At 44.0% G+C, this 13,326-nt stretch overlaps 1 pseudogene; it reads left to right on the top strand.

The window, feature by feature from the left end:
• LOC140559610 (general transcription factor II-I repeat domain-containing protein 2-like) overlaps positions 1–13,326 on the top strand; it is a 372,516-nt pseudogene that overhangs the window by 358,249 nt on the left and 941 nt on the right.

Here is a 13,326-nt window from a genome sequence, read left to right as displayed (position 1 = left end):
AGTTCGTTGCGGAGACTCTTCAGATACGAAAGGGCTCTGGTGATGCTTCCATCACTGGCAGTATGATTCGGAATGATTGTACAACACGAGTCTCCAAACATAGCACATACTCCACCTCTTTCAGCTAACAACATGTCAAGAGCAACACGATTTTGCCATGACATTAAAGAGGAAGCATGGAGTTGTTCAGCAATGGCGGACAGGGCATCATGAGTGTAGTTGACAAAACGCTGTTGATTATAGTAGATATAATTTATCCAATCAACATTCTTGTTGAGAGTAACCCACCATAAGATGGATTCAAAGCCTGCAGCGATTGGATTTCTGGCCTTAAACTCATCGGGGACCCCCCTTGGGACACCTATAGCGTCAATATAAACTTTGTCATCAAAGCTGGAGAGAGGGGTATCACGTCGAACTCTATGTTTATGGGGAGTGGATGCTGGGTTCAAAATGCCTTTGTCCAGTTCTTCTTGTGAAACTGGAACTAGAGTGAAAGGGACAATTAACATTACTCTAACACATAGACCTGTCCAGCCATCATCTAGGGTAACATACAGCCAAGGATCTCCACATACCCAGTATACGTCTGGGACAGAGACTGTATTGTCTTTAAGGGCAAATAAGGGATGATTTGGTTGCACAAACTCAACAAATGTGTTGGTGTGCGTCTCAAACATACGAGATCCAGTCTTTGAAGTTGAGACAGTCCTGTCTACCATCCAAATTCTTTCACATTGTCCTGTGAAGTTTTGCAACTCGGGACCTGTGCCAGTCGGTGCATAAAAACAATCAGGGAAAACAGTAGTGTTAAGCCAAGATGCCAGTACATTGGTTTGATTACCAGTAACAACTGGTGTGGGCATTGGAGAGAAGATTGTCATGTTTTGATATTTAGAACAAAGGGCTTCACTCTGAAAATTATGGTACCATGAGTTACCCTTATACATCAGACACCAAAATGGACACAGGTCACTGGATGAGACATCAAGATTATTATTACATTCAGTAGAGTTAAATGGGACAGGCCAAATTAAAGGGTGTGTGCGTCCTTTTGCACACACCACACAATTGTCTTTTGTGAGAGAACGGGCCGTAAAGGACATATAGGACATCCAAACATTTGTGACCTGGACAGAGGTTTCTACATTAGGCTGTGTCTTGAGCGTGTTCAATAATGTATAAAGACTATTTGTCACACTTCTGGGCAACCGGAATGATACGAGTTTGAGAGACTCATTGGTGAAATTTTTGTGTGGCTGGTAGGGGTAATTTGTCAAATCTTTCCTTTCGGTTGACAAAATGATAGGCAGGACAACAAGAATTGAAATGACAGTTAAAATCAACAATGTCCACCGTAGGCCACAAAGCCCAGGCCACCGAAAAGGGTGCCATGGGCGTCTACATGGGGTTACCATGATGCTGGAAAAAGGTTGAGGATTCACAGGCTGCGGATGCTCCTGGAGGGGACTGGTAGGATGACGTGGACGGATCAGAATATGGGTGATAATTCAGATCAAACAAGGGTTCAGTGTGCTGAATAGGGATTCTTGAATGCTTGCAACTCACAGGGCGGGTGTTGCGATATAGAACCAGTCCACACTCCGGCATCCACGCACACGAAACCCAGGTGTAAAGGACAGCTCCACTGCTTTTGGTGACAGTGCAATTCAACCAGATAGATTTACCTGGGAGCCTGGTATGGATCTCGAACCCTTCTTTAGTAGGCTGATCACCCAGGATTAGCCTTATTCTCTTCAGCAGGCGGGCAGCGGTACTTGGTTTGGCGAAGGTTCTAATATAGCTAGGGAAGTCGTGTGATGCTGGGCCAAAGCTATGAGGTTGTGGCCACTGGATAGGCAAACCCCCTTCCGCGGGTCTGACCTGGGTGGATATAGGAGAGACTGCTGAACAGTCTACTCCTTCAAATACGTTAAAATCACACTTGAACTCCAGGGTCACGTAGGTGGTGGAGGGGGTATTCAACCGCCTCCTTGTTATACAGGTTATACAGGGTGTGTTCAGCTTATTGTTCTTTGGTGTGGCTCACTTCCGGCCTTGACGGCTGTACCTTAAATACAAGAAAACAAACACTGTCCAGACATAAATAAAAAAGAAAATATGGTGATTGAAAATAGGGCTACACCTCAGTATATTGCATGACAATGCACTGACCAGGATACGTTAATCTAGCTTTCTCATAGAAATGCTTAACAGTAGGAACAATACAAATAAGCAGTACGAGAATAGTGACAATTGTGACGAGAATTTGAGGCAGCATTGTTTGCCAATGCTGCGATTTCATCCAGGCCCACCAAGAGCTATCCTGTGGATCAATACTGGCTAGGTATTGATCACGACGCTTAGTCAATATATTCAGTATACTTGTGAGGTTATCTACTATCCCCCTCGGGTGGATGTAGGTACAACAATGGTTGCCAAACAGTACACAGGTACCTGCATTATTGGCCTTGGATACATCACTAGTAAATCGTTTTGAGAGTTCAAGCTTCTCAATGTCACTCAGCTGTCCGCTTTCCTGCAATGAGTCAATGGTGTAGTTTAAGAAATGCTGTTGATTATACCACAGATAATGCAACAAGAAATCATTTTTGACTTGTGCCCATGAAAATTGTTCTGGTGATACAAGTGGGTTACCGGCAAATACTAACTCCAAAAATTTGACAGAATCTACAGGTGTATTCTGAGGAATGTTGGTGGTTGGGCTAGCTGTTGGGGCAATATCATGATCAATTAAGAAGTCAGAGTTAAACAGGGTAACACTTCCTGTTAGTACTACCGGGGCGCAACAACCATACCAATTAGGTGGAATGGCTTGTATTAGTCCTTTGTTGTCACAGACCCAGAAGATATCTGCGACAGGTAAAGTACCTTTAGTGAAATCTAACATAAAACTAGTGTCAGCTACTAAAGTGCGGTTTGCTTTGACAATGATCTTTCTACCTACTGCATCATACCTTGTTTTACAAAGTTTGGTCATGCCAGTGCTACCCAAGGTAGAACAGAAACAAAGTGGGTAAGATTGATCAGGTACTACAATATTACTTGGCAGTGTTGTAGCTGGTCTTGTTAACAGAAATGGATCACACTTGTGTAAATTGTCATCCATTTGACGAGGATCCATGTAATGTAACAGACAACGTAGGATACACTTTTTCTCTAAGTGTCTTCGATCTCTACACATACTAATGCTACTTAATGGTGCTATTTGAGGTTTTAGTCCTACATTATGACAAGATATACAAGGTTGGTTAGTAAATGATTTGGCAGAAAATAGAAGGTATTGATATAACATATTGTATTTTCCTCCATGTTTGGTGACAACGTCGGTTCTGTTTAACCAGATTTCTTGGCCAGGGAACCAGTCAGGTTCCTGGTTTGAGTTGTTATAGTCATCATGGAGTGTCGTGATTGATATGTCAGCAAAATCTCCCGCTAGTAAGTACAGCAAGACAATCCATATAGACATGTTTATTCTGTTTTCTACTCAACTCTCAACCCTCCTAATCTCAAAATTTTTGGATGCTGCCCAATTTCTTCACCTGGTAAGCGACGAGGGCCCCTATTAATGGCCCGACCCCGCTTTAATCAGGACTGATGAGAGGGGGACTTCTTAGAGAATTGTGAGTAGATGTGAGTGCACAATTACTTAACTGCTGTCTGAGTCTTCAGATTGTGACTGCTGTCTGGTCATGCTTCTAGTGACCGGTCTGGACACACCACTTGGTCCTGCTTTCTCACTTCCGTCAGTTGGTGAGGGTGTCTTCGTAGGAGTGTCACCTGGTTGTGCTTCGGCTTGTGGTGAGGCAGGCTCAGCTGGCTGGTCCGATTTGGTCAATTCAGGTGCTCTGGAACAATGATTCATGTGATACCAGTGAGGACGTCCTTCTACTTTCAAGGCTGTTGGGGTAGTTATTATTACCTTGAATGGACCCTCACGCCTAGGTGTACTCCATTTTCTTTTGAAAGTTTTAATGTACACCAGATCACCAGGGAGTACCTCCTTGATGTCATCATCTAAGGAAAGTCCTTTCCTATTGATTGTGGCCCCTTTCACATCTTGGTAGATTTCTCTGTGAATTCGTGTTAGGGCCCTAGTGTACTGTGCCAAATCTGCCTGCAATTGGTCACATGCCACATCAAAAGTTTGAGGGGCTCTCAGGTATGGAACAGGCATTGGCCTACCCGTCATCATTTCATGAGGGGTTAAATGTGTGATGCGGTTTGTGGTACTCCGCATAGCCATCAAAGCTAGTGGCAATGCATCTAGCCAATTAATTTTGTCACCACTGTCCATGATGATTTTGGCTATTTTGTCTTTCAACATGCCATTGTATCTTTCTACAAGGCCTTGACTCTGAGGATGATAAACACATCCTAGTCTCTGCTTTACTCGTAAAGCTTGTGTGAGGTAATGGATAGTGGAGTTAACAAAATGAGGCCCATTGTCTGAGCTGATTTTGTCTGGGATTCCAAATCGTGGGATCACATCCCTAAGTAGAAATTTGGCGAACGCTGCTGCTGAAGCATGACGTGTGGCGGTGGCTTCTGCCCACCGACTGAAAACATCAATGATCATGATGATGTACCTGCATTTTCTAATTTCGGTTCCCATGTCCACATAATCCATCATGATGTGTCTGAATGGACCATCGGGAGTGGGAATGTGCCCTAAAGGTGCTGTAAATGATTTCCTGTAGTTGTAAGCAATACAGACTGCACAACTGGATAAAAAGTGATCTACCGTTGGGACCAAGTAGGGTGACCACCAATCCCTTTTGATTTCTTTCAGGATGTCTTTTCTTTGTTTGTGGGCTGGCCCATGGGCGTCTGAAATGAGTGTTGTTAACAACTTACAAGGGGCCAGAAACAGTCCGTTAGGACCGTACCATAGACCATGGATGCACATGGCACCCCTCTTTTTCCAGGCACTTTTTTCCAATACACTAGCACTATCTTGGGCTTCTTTTAGGCTAGTGAGATCAGCAATATAGGCCTGCTGATCATCAGGGATACTGTATTCCCTGCCAATTGGGCCTACTGGGCACTGTAGGACAGATGAGGCTGCCTCTTTAGCCTGTTGATCTGCAAAATTGTTGCCTCTAGTGACTATGGAATGGTCTGTCTTGTGGCCTGCACACTTGACAATAGCCAGTTTTGCAGGCAATTGAATAGCAGCTAACAGATCAGAAATGGCTTCCCCATGTGCTATTTGAGTCCCATCAGCTCTTACAAAACCCCTTTGGGCCCATATTGATCCATACAAATGACAGACTCCATAAGCATAAGCTGAGTCTGTAAATATAGTGCACTTTTTGTCACCCGCTAGTTGGCAGGCTGTGGTAAGTGCTTTGATCTCAGCTACTTGAGCTGAACATGGCTGTGGGATAGAGGCTTGATATAGAGTCTCAAAACTGTCAGTATTCTGGTTGTACTGTACAACTGCAAACCCTGCTAAATTACCGTCTGGGCCCTTAAAACAGGAACCATCAACAAATAGGGTTTGCTCTGTGTCTGGGAGAGGATCACTGTACATGTTCTCCCTTGGTTTTAAGAAGTTGGAGGTCAGGACCTCACAGTCATGTGGGGTTCCCTCGTCTGGTGTGGTCAGTCTTTCTGCTGGGTTGACCCTATTACATTTGTGGATGGTCAATTCGGGTGCAGAAAGTATAATGTGATATCCAGTTCGTCTGGCATTAGTTAAAACAAATGAATTGGATGTTAACAACGAATGTAATGCATGGTTGGTATACAAATCGACCTTGTGGCCTTGGGTGATAGAAGTAGCTTTTTCATAGGCAAAGGCTGCTGCAGCCAAGCCTTGATAACAAGGGGGCATACCTTGTTCAATTTTGTCAAGCTGGGTACTAAAGTATGCAACTGGCTGATACCCTCCATCAGATGCCTGTGTCAATACGGCATTTGCATACCCACTCTTGGTTGCTACAAACAGTTGAAATGGTTTAGAATAATCTGGGTTTGCTAGTGCTGGAGCAGTACATAAGTCCACTTTAATAGCCTCAAAGGCTTGCAATGCTTCCTCATCCCACTCTAACTGCCCTTTCAAATTTTGCTGGCCTGCTGCTCGAATTAGCCTCCTAAGAGGAGATGTTTTTAGTGCAAAGTCACAAATCCATTGTCTACTGTAGCCTGCCATACCTAAAAAGGTTAGCATTTCAGAGACTGTAGTGGGTCTAGGTGCGTTTTTTACTGCTGTGACGTGAGCCGTGGTGATGGCTTTCTGGCCTCCACTTAGTTTTCTGCCTAGGTATTCTACCTCTTTCTGACAGAACTGTAATTTTGATTTGCTTACCTTATGCCCTTTTTCCGCCAGCGCTGTTAGGATTGTTAGTGAATCTGCTTCACACTGTTCTTTACTCCGTGACGTAATTAAAATGTCATCACAGTACTGTAAGACAGTACTGGTTACGTTTATATCAGCCAAATCCATGGCCAATACTCTGTTAAATACAGAAGGGGACTCATTGAATCCCTGTGGTAGGCGGGTGTATGTTAACTGTCTTCCGCCATAAGTAAATGCAAACAAATACCTGGACTTTTCATTCAGTGGAATACTGAAAAAGGCTGAGCATAAATCAATAACAGTATACCACTCTGTGTCTGGTGGTATATTGCTGAGTAAGGTGTGAGGGTCAGGTACTACTGGTGTTTCAGCGTCTACTATTGTGTTTATAGCACGAAGGTCGTGTACTAATCGCCATTTGTCAGAGTTTGGTTTGCGAACCGGAAAAATAGGTGTATTACATGGACTTTTGGTCTCAACTAATACCCCTGCTTTAATCAAGCCTTCTATGGTTGGCTTGATTCCAGTGTAGGCTGCATTACTGAGTGGATATTGGTGCTGATACGGTAGACGAGCATTTGGTTTGACTTGAATTTCGACTTCACCTCCTGAGGTTACTAGGCCTATGTCAGTGTCATGTGTTGTCCACAATTTCTGTGGTACTTTAGCTAAAATGTCTTCCTGCTCTTGAGTGAGTGTGTATTGACCTACTGTGAGTGTTCTGTCAACAAGGACCTTTTCTGCAACTGTTCTATCTACTGATTTTACAGCTATCCTATAATAGGAACCATCGGCTGACCTATGTATGAACCTATTGTCAGTTTTCACCCAATTGATTTCTCTGCACGCCTTCATCATGGGTCCTAGGTCTTGGGGTTGGCTGTCTTGTGCAGTCATCAAGGACACATGTGGAACTGCATTGTCCACTCTGTACCACTGGGCAGTTTGGGAGTCTAGTTCTGCTGTAGCTGCCACCCCTTGAGGACCGATAAAGATGTCTCCTGTAGTTAGGAGAACGTTGGAGTCTTGCATACTTTGTGTCCATGCTGCATCATATTCTGTGTTGGTGTTTGTTGGGTCATAATATAGAGTGCAGTGGAGGTCATCCATCACATCAGTCATGTTTGGCCATACTGCTTTGATCCAGGTTTTCCAGCTGTTGAAGCTATTCATCAAGTTTGGTTCCATTAATTTGAGCCAGTACACAGTGGGTTGTTCAGGGCTTTGCTCAATTTCAGTCATCAGCATTTGCAACGCAGTTGGTGGTAGTTCAATCATCACCCCGTCCGGAGTGCATTTGATGTCGGCATTCAATTTGCATAAGATATCTCTTCCCAACAAATTTACTGGAGTTGAATGTGAAAATAACATTGGCATAACAACGGTTTTGGTGTCTAGGGTCAATTCTAGTGGTTCAGTGAAGGTTAAGACTTGTGTTTTCCCAGAGAATCCTTGAGTTCTGATCTTTTTGTTGGACAGGGGGAGTTGAGCTCCTTCAGGGCCGATCACCGAGTATGTAGCTCCAGTGTCCACTAGAAATGACGTCTTTTGTTGACCATTTATTGAGAGTTTTATTCTTGGCTCTCCAGTTGCAGATGCTGAAGCGGTCAATTGCAGATACTCCCCCTTTGGATTCTCTAGGCCTCGTCAATACCAATCTTGAGTTGGCACTGCCCCGTTAGGGCAGACACGGCTTATGTGTCCTGGTTGTCCACATGTCCAGCATTCAACTTGGGATTGTCTTGGTGGGGCAGTTGAGTATGGAGCAGCGGTTTGAAAAGGTTGTTGTACTGGATGTTCAGCAGCTTCAGGTCCACCACCTGTCATTGGTGCATAATAGGGTGGCCTGCCTCCTCTTGCTCCTCTGCCTCCTCGACCTCTTCCTCTTCCTCTGTGACCCCGGTTTGCTCCACCAACATAGAAGTTGATGGGGGCCATGAAAGGTGTGTTAATATTTGGAGGTACGTTTATTTGCTGACTTGGTGTTGTCATCAGTTGCTGGTTTGGCATTGTTACAGCTGGTGAAACTACTTGAGGCTGGGATGTTGCCACTATTTGAGGCTGTTGAGTGGCCACAGTCTGCATGGTGTTAGTCACTGGAATTGGAGTGGGTTGAATCATGGCTGGTTGGGTTAGCACTGCAGCTTGATAAGCTGGGTCAGCTTTGTCTTCTTTCTTTGGTTTTTCTTTTTTCTTTAATTCAGTCAATTGTGCTTTTTGTAGTAGGGCAGTCAACTTCTCCAGGCTTTCTTTGTCTTGTTCCTTCTTCTTTCTGTGTCTTTCCACATGGTGAACCACATGATCTTTAAAGGTTTGCCACGGCATGCTGCTTAATCCCACGACGCCTTCTAGGGCTTCTTGTACTTCTTGGGGAAGGCTCTTTTTCAGCATCATCTGGAAAAATTTGCGATTGGTTTGATTGTGATTCCAGGCAGTTCCTGTTTCTTCCAGCCATTTTCTCTGAAAGTTACTGATGTGTTCGTTTATGCATGTTTCAGGTTTCAGTTCCATGGCTTCCAGTTGTCCTGGATCCATGTTGGATGGGTATTCTTTTCTGATGGCATTCCAAACAAGGTTTCTGTACCTGTCAGCTGAGGTTTCATCATAATAATTTCTTTTTACCAGGTCTGGTTCTCCGGCCAATGTGAAGATTTCTTCCATCTTTGCTTTCCCTATGGTTTGGGAGAGAATTGCCTTCAGGTCTCCTACAGCCAGTTTATGACCTGTAGTGCGTTCTTCAAAGGCTGTGATCCACTTTTGACCTCCATCGTGCATGCTGGGTAGTTGGTCAATCAGGCCCTTAAGATCTAGGAAGGACCATGGGACATAGGTTTGTTCAGATCCCTTGTAAAGAATGGGGTACAGGGAAGCTTTGTCTTTCTTGCCCTTCTTGTCCTTGATACGTCTTGATCGTCTTGGTGCATAGGTGTCATCTATTAGCTTTCTTATTTCTTCATCTTCTGATGAACTTTCAGCCGTACCACTTTGTTGTTCTTCTTGGTAGTTCATCTCTTGTCTTTCTCTTCTCATGTCTCGGGGTGGTGAGCTGGTTTTACGTGGTCTCTGGATCTGGTCTTTTTGTTTTTTCAGGAGCTTCAGTTCTGCTTCAGTCTGTTTTGCCAGTTCTTCTGTCTCCCTCATCAATGTGTTGAAATGTGCTTGTTCATCCTCACGTCTGTGTCTTGCATGCTGCTCTGACTCAATCATCAGTTCACCATGCACTCGTCGAGGGATCATGATGTCGGTGTTGTCTTGCATTAATTTGGTCGTCCAGCCACTTGTTGCGTCTTCTTGTTCATGAGGTGTGCTCTGCGTTGAAGGCTTTTGATAAGAACCTCCATTGTTATACAGCCATTCGTCATCAGGTGCATTCAGAGTTATTGCTGGGGTGTCTCTCTTTGGTGAGTCATCTCTTGTGCACAGGCTGTGTAGTGTCAGCTTGGGTGGACTAGGAGAAACTGCTGTTGGTCTCTCAGCCCCCCTCTCGGGCTGCCTCACCTCTTCTCTGGATGGACAAGGGGTTGGAGTCTGGTAGTGACTCTCAGGGACTGCAGGTGTGCTAGTGGAATCTGGTTGATCTTTGACTTTGAACTTGACCATACCTTGCATTTCCATCTCCATGTCAGCCTCAGTCCACGTGGTTACTTGCAGTGGGCATTGGGTTGCAGTTGGTTCTTTGTCCTTGGAGCCTGGAACATATGGAGGTGGTCGTTCACGTTTGAGTTTGGGGTACAGTCGGGGTCGTTCTGGTTGGTCCCCATGTTGCTTGTACAGCTTCTCTTTTTCTTTCAGAAGTGTGGCTTGCTCCATGAAAGCTTTGAGAATGATCATACGTCTTTGCTGCTTGATATGTTTTTTCTTGGACGTCACCACCTTTTTCCCTTCTAGGTCTGCAATTGTTTGACACAAGTCTTCATCAAAGGTTCCTCTCTTGGGCCACTGATGTGTGAGGTTCTTGGTCAGTTTGTTCCACTTCCGCATGGTCCTCTTTAATTCTACCTCTGGAGCTATTCCTGAGGCTACCACTAAGTCTATGGGTGATGGTTCCCTTTTTTCTGTCTTTGAAGCTCGTGATCCCATCATGTGTGTTACTTAAGTGATAGTGTACCAGTGTAATCTAAAAATAATTTGGGTACTACTAAAGGGTTGCTAACAGGCTGTGTGAGTGTGTGCGTGTATTAGGTGGGTGCGAGTTAACCTGTGGGTGGGTGTGAGGTGAGTCAGTCCAATGGTCACCGCCTCTGGGTGGAGTTTTCTCTCTCTCGTCCCCTCCTTGGTTTCAGCCAGGAAAGGGTTTGCTATCTGCTCTCTCTCTCTCTCCTGTGGATCACTGGAGACAGAGACCTAATAAAACATTAGGCTTAGCATGTGTCTTTTTCTTTTCATTTACTTTATTTAAATGTAGAATAACTTTGGTTAATTCTACTGTTTCAATCTCTGCCTATTCTTTTATCATGCTAATAAAGTACGTGGCTTACTTAAGAAAATGTTTCTAGGATAATTTATGTAGTTGCCTGGCCTTCACACCTTATACACTTTATTGGTCTTTTGCGCTGGGTTGGATGACTAGGGCATATGTCCCTTTATTGACTTTCCTTTCTGCTGTTCTGGAGTCCAAAGTGGCTGCCCCATTCCAACTAACTTCAGCATGGATCTTATGTACTGTTTCAGCAGGGCGCTTCAGCGCCTCTGTGTGAAACTCCATCCCTATTGGATTGAAGCCATCTGCCAAAATCATAGACGCGGAGCCACGCTCCCACAAAACAGAGCGTGTAGTGATGGACAGGTAGACTTGTAGCTCCCTACATTGTCTATCCTGAATGTCTGCTGCCACAGATAGTGGTTCAAATGATCCCCATGGCAGGTTCTCTAACCCCAATGTGACTCCTGTTGCACTAGAATTAGTCAAGATTAGGTTTAAGACAGGAGTCAATAGTCTTGAGGTCCAAAAACACCTAATTCTCTCAGTTAGTCTGAGATGTGGAAAGACCTCTTCAGCAAGGTCCAGGTTATACCAATCTGTTAACAACCACAACTTATGATTGATAAGCTGCTCTGATTGCCAACGCTCAATGCCTTGCACATTCTTGTATGTTCTCTCTAACCAGAAATGAGTTCTGATTCCCTGCGTTTCAGCTAAAAGCAACTCACTATCCATGATTGCTGCTCTTCTCTACAAGACAAATGCAATTTTACACACACCACCTTGTGTGTTTCAACAAAGTCTAGCTACTAATATTCCTTCACAGAGCCCCTATCCAAGTAAACACATGCAATAATACCCTTTACACTTCTGTAACCGGTGTAGGTCACGGCTACGTATAGCTCCTACAGCTATATCTTTTGCTACTTCAACATACAATAGCCAATATTCTTTAACACAACCTGGTGTTTTATTAACCATCAACACACTTTGTCATATATCCACCAATACATTTTCTAAGGCTTTTCAACTATCAATTGATATAGGATACACACTACTCTTGCAGGCCTAGGCCTGTGGGCCCGCAAGGTCAGCTCTAGTTCCGTATATCTCTAATTACCGATATCCAGTAAACTTCAAGGTATGCTCTGTCACTTTATTCCCTCTCCTAATACATGTTAGGATCTTAATAACAACACGGACAAATGTCCTCAAAGGTATTATATCAATAGAGACCACAGTATGAGAGATAATAATACCATTGCCTGTGCCTCCCATTATCTTTTAAACTTCATTAGACATCTTAAACACAAAGCTTCAAACATAGCAAGCGCTTAGCAGAATAAGACACAGCTAAAACATGTATTAAACAACATTTAAGACAAACAAACCGTGTAACATATACTTTGGTACCACTATTACTTGTGCACTGTTTCCTTTTTTTCTCTAGGCCTTTCTCTTTAATGGCTTTATCTCTGAGGGTTATTCCCTTAACCCTTTTTTCTCTCTGCCGGCTTTTCTCTATGCCATTTTATCATCACTTTTTTATTTGGTTTTCTGACTGTTACTCCTTTTTCTGTGGTTTTCTAAAAGTTTTTTGCTTTTTATTTGGTTTTCTAGTATTTATTTACTTTTTATTTGGTTTTCTAATAACAGTTATCAGCATTTCTCATTGACTCGGAGCCAGATATACTGGAAGCTGAACACCACTGAGGCCTGTGGACAGCTAGGCCCTATCCCCCCTTAAGCAGATTCTTGAATACAAAGATCGGCTTACCTTAAAGGTGAAACGGGCGCGCTGAAGGACAGGAGGACAGGAACAGGCCAGGCACAGGTGCGGCGTCAGTCAAACAGGGCGCAAGGCGCGCAGAGCGAAGCCAACCAACGGGCCACCAAAATGTCGGCTCTTTTTTCACTATAAATCCCCCAATCAGCTAATAAGCATTTAGAAATGGTGCATAAAAGAATCCAGCTCCGTAGTCAATAGAAAGGCAGAGTGCAACCTTTATTTCTGTATAAAGTATACAAAATAGGTAAAGACTAAGGCACTACATGTAATGCGTTAGCCTGAGACAGCCAGCACTCTCCAAAAGCAGTCTAAACAGTGGGGCTCCTCTTGGGCCTTATATACAGTCCTTATCTAGCTGTGGTTACCCCCACGCATATTTTTTTATTGTAATATTTTATGGTTGGATCCGCTTATAATACTATGGGAAGCCCCTTACTCCTTAATCTTGTCACTATTGTATTCACTTATATCCGTCGTTTGTAAGACTTGTTTGTAAAACCTGGCAACACAGCTGGCCGCAGAGAGGCGCAACTACCAAACCTTTTCATTAGCGCTTGATGAAAGCACAGATAGCACGGATACAGCGCAGCTATCCATTTTCATTAGAGGCGTGAAGTCGGACCTCTCTGTCACTGAGGAGCTGTTGGATATAGCTGCCATGCATGGGACCACAACGGGATGGGACATTTTCGATGCGGTGGAGAAGTCCTTAAGTAAAAATGCATTGCCCTGGGAAAATTTGGTTGGATTAACCACAGACGGCGCACCTGCAATGTGTGGAGGAAAATT

This window comes from Salminus brasiliensis, chromosome 7 (genome assembly GCF_030463535.1).
Source record: "Salminus brasiliensis chromosome 7, fSalBra1.hap2, whole genome shotgun sequence".
Taxonomy (NCBI): Eukaryota; Metazoa; Chordata; class Actinopteri; order Characiformes; family Bryconidae; genus Salminus; species Salminus brasiliensis.
Note: the sequence above shows the minus strand (reverse complement) of the source record. Positions and strands in the feature narration are given on the sequence as shown.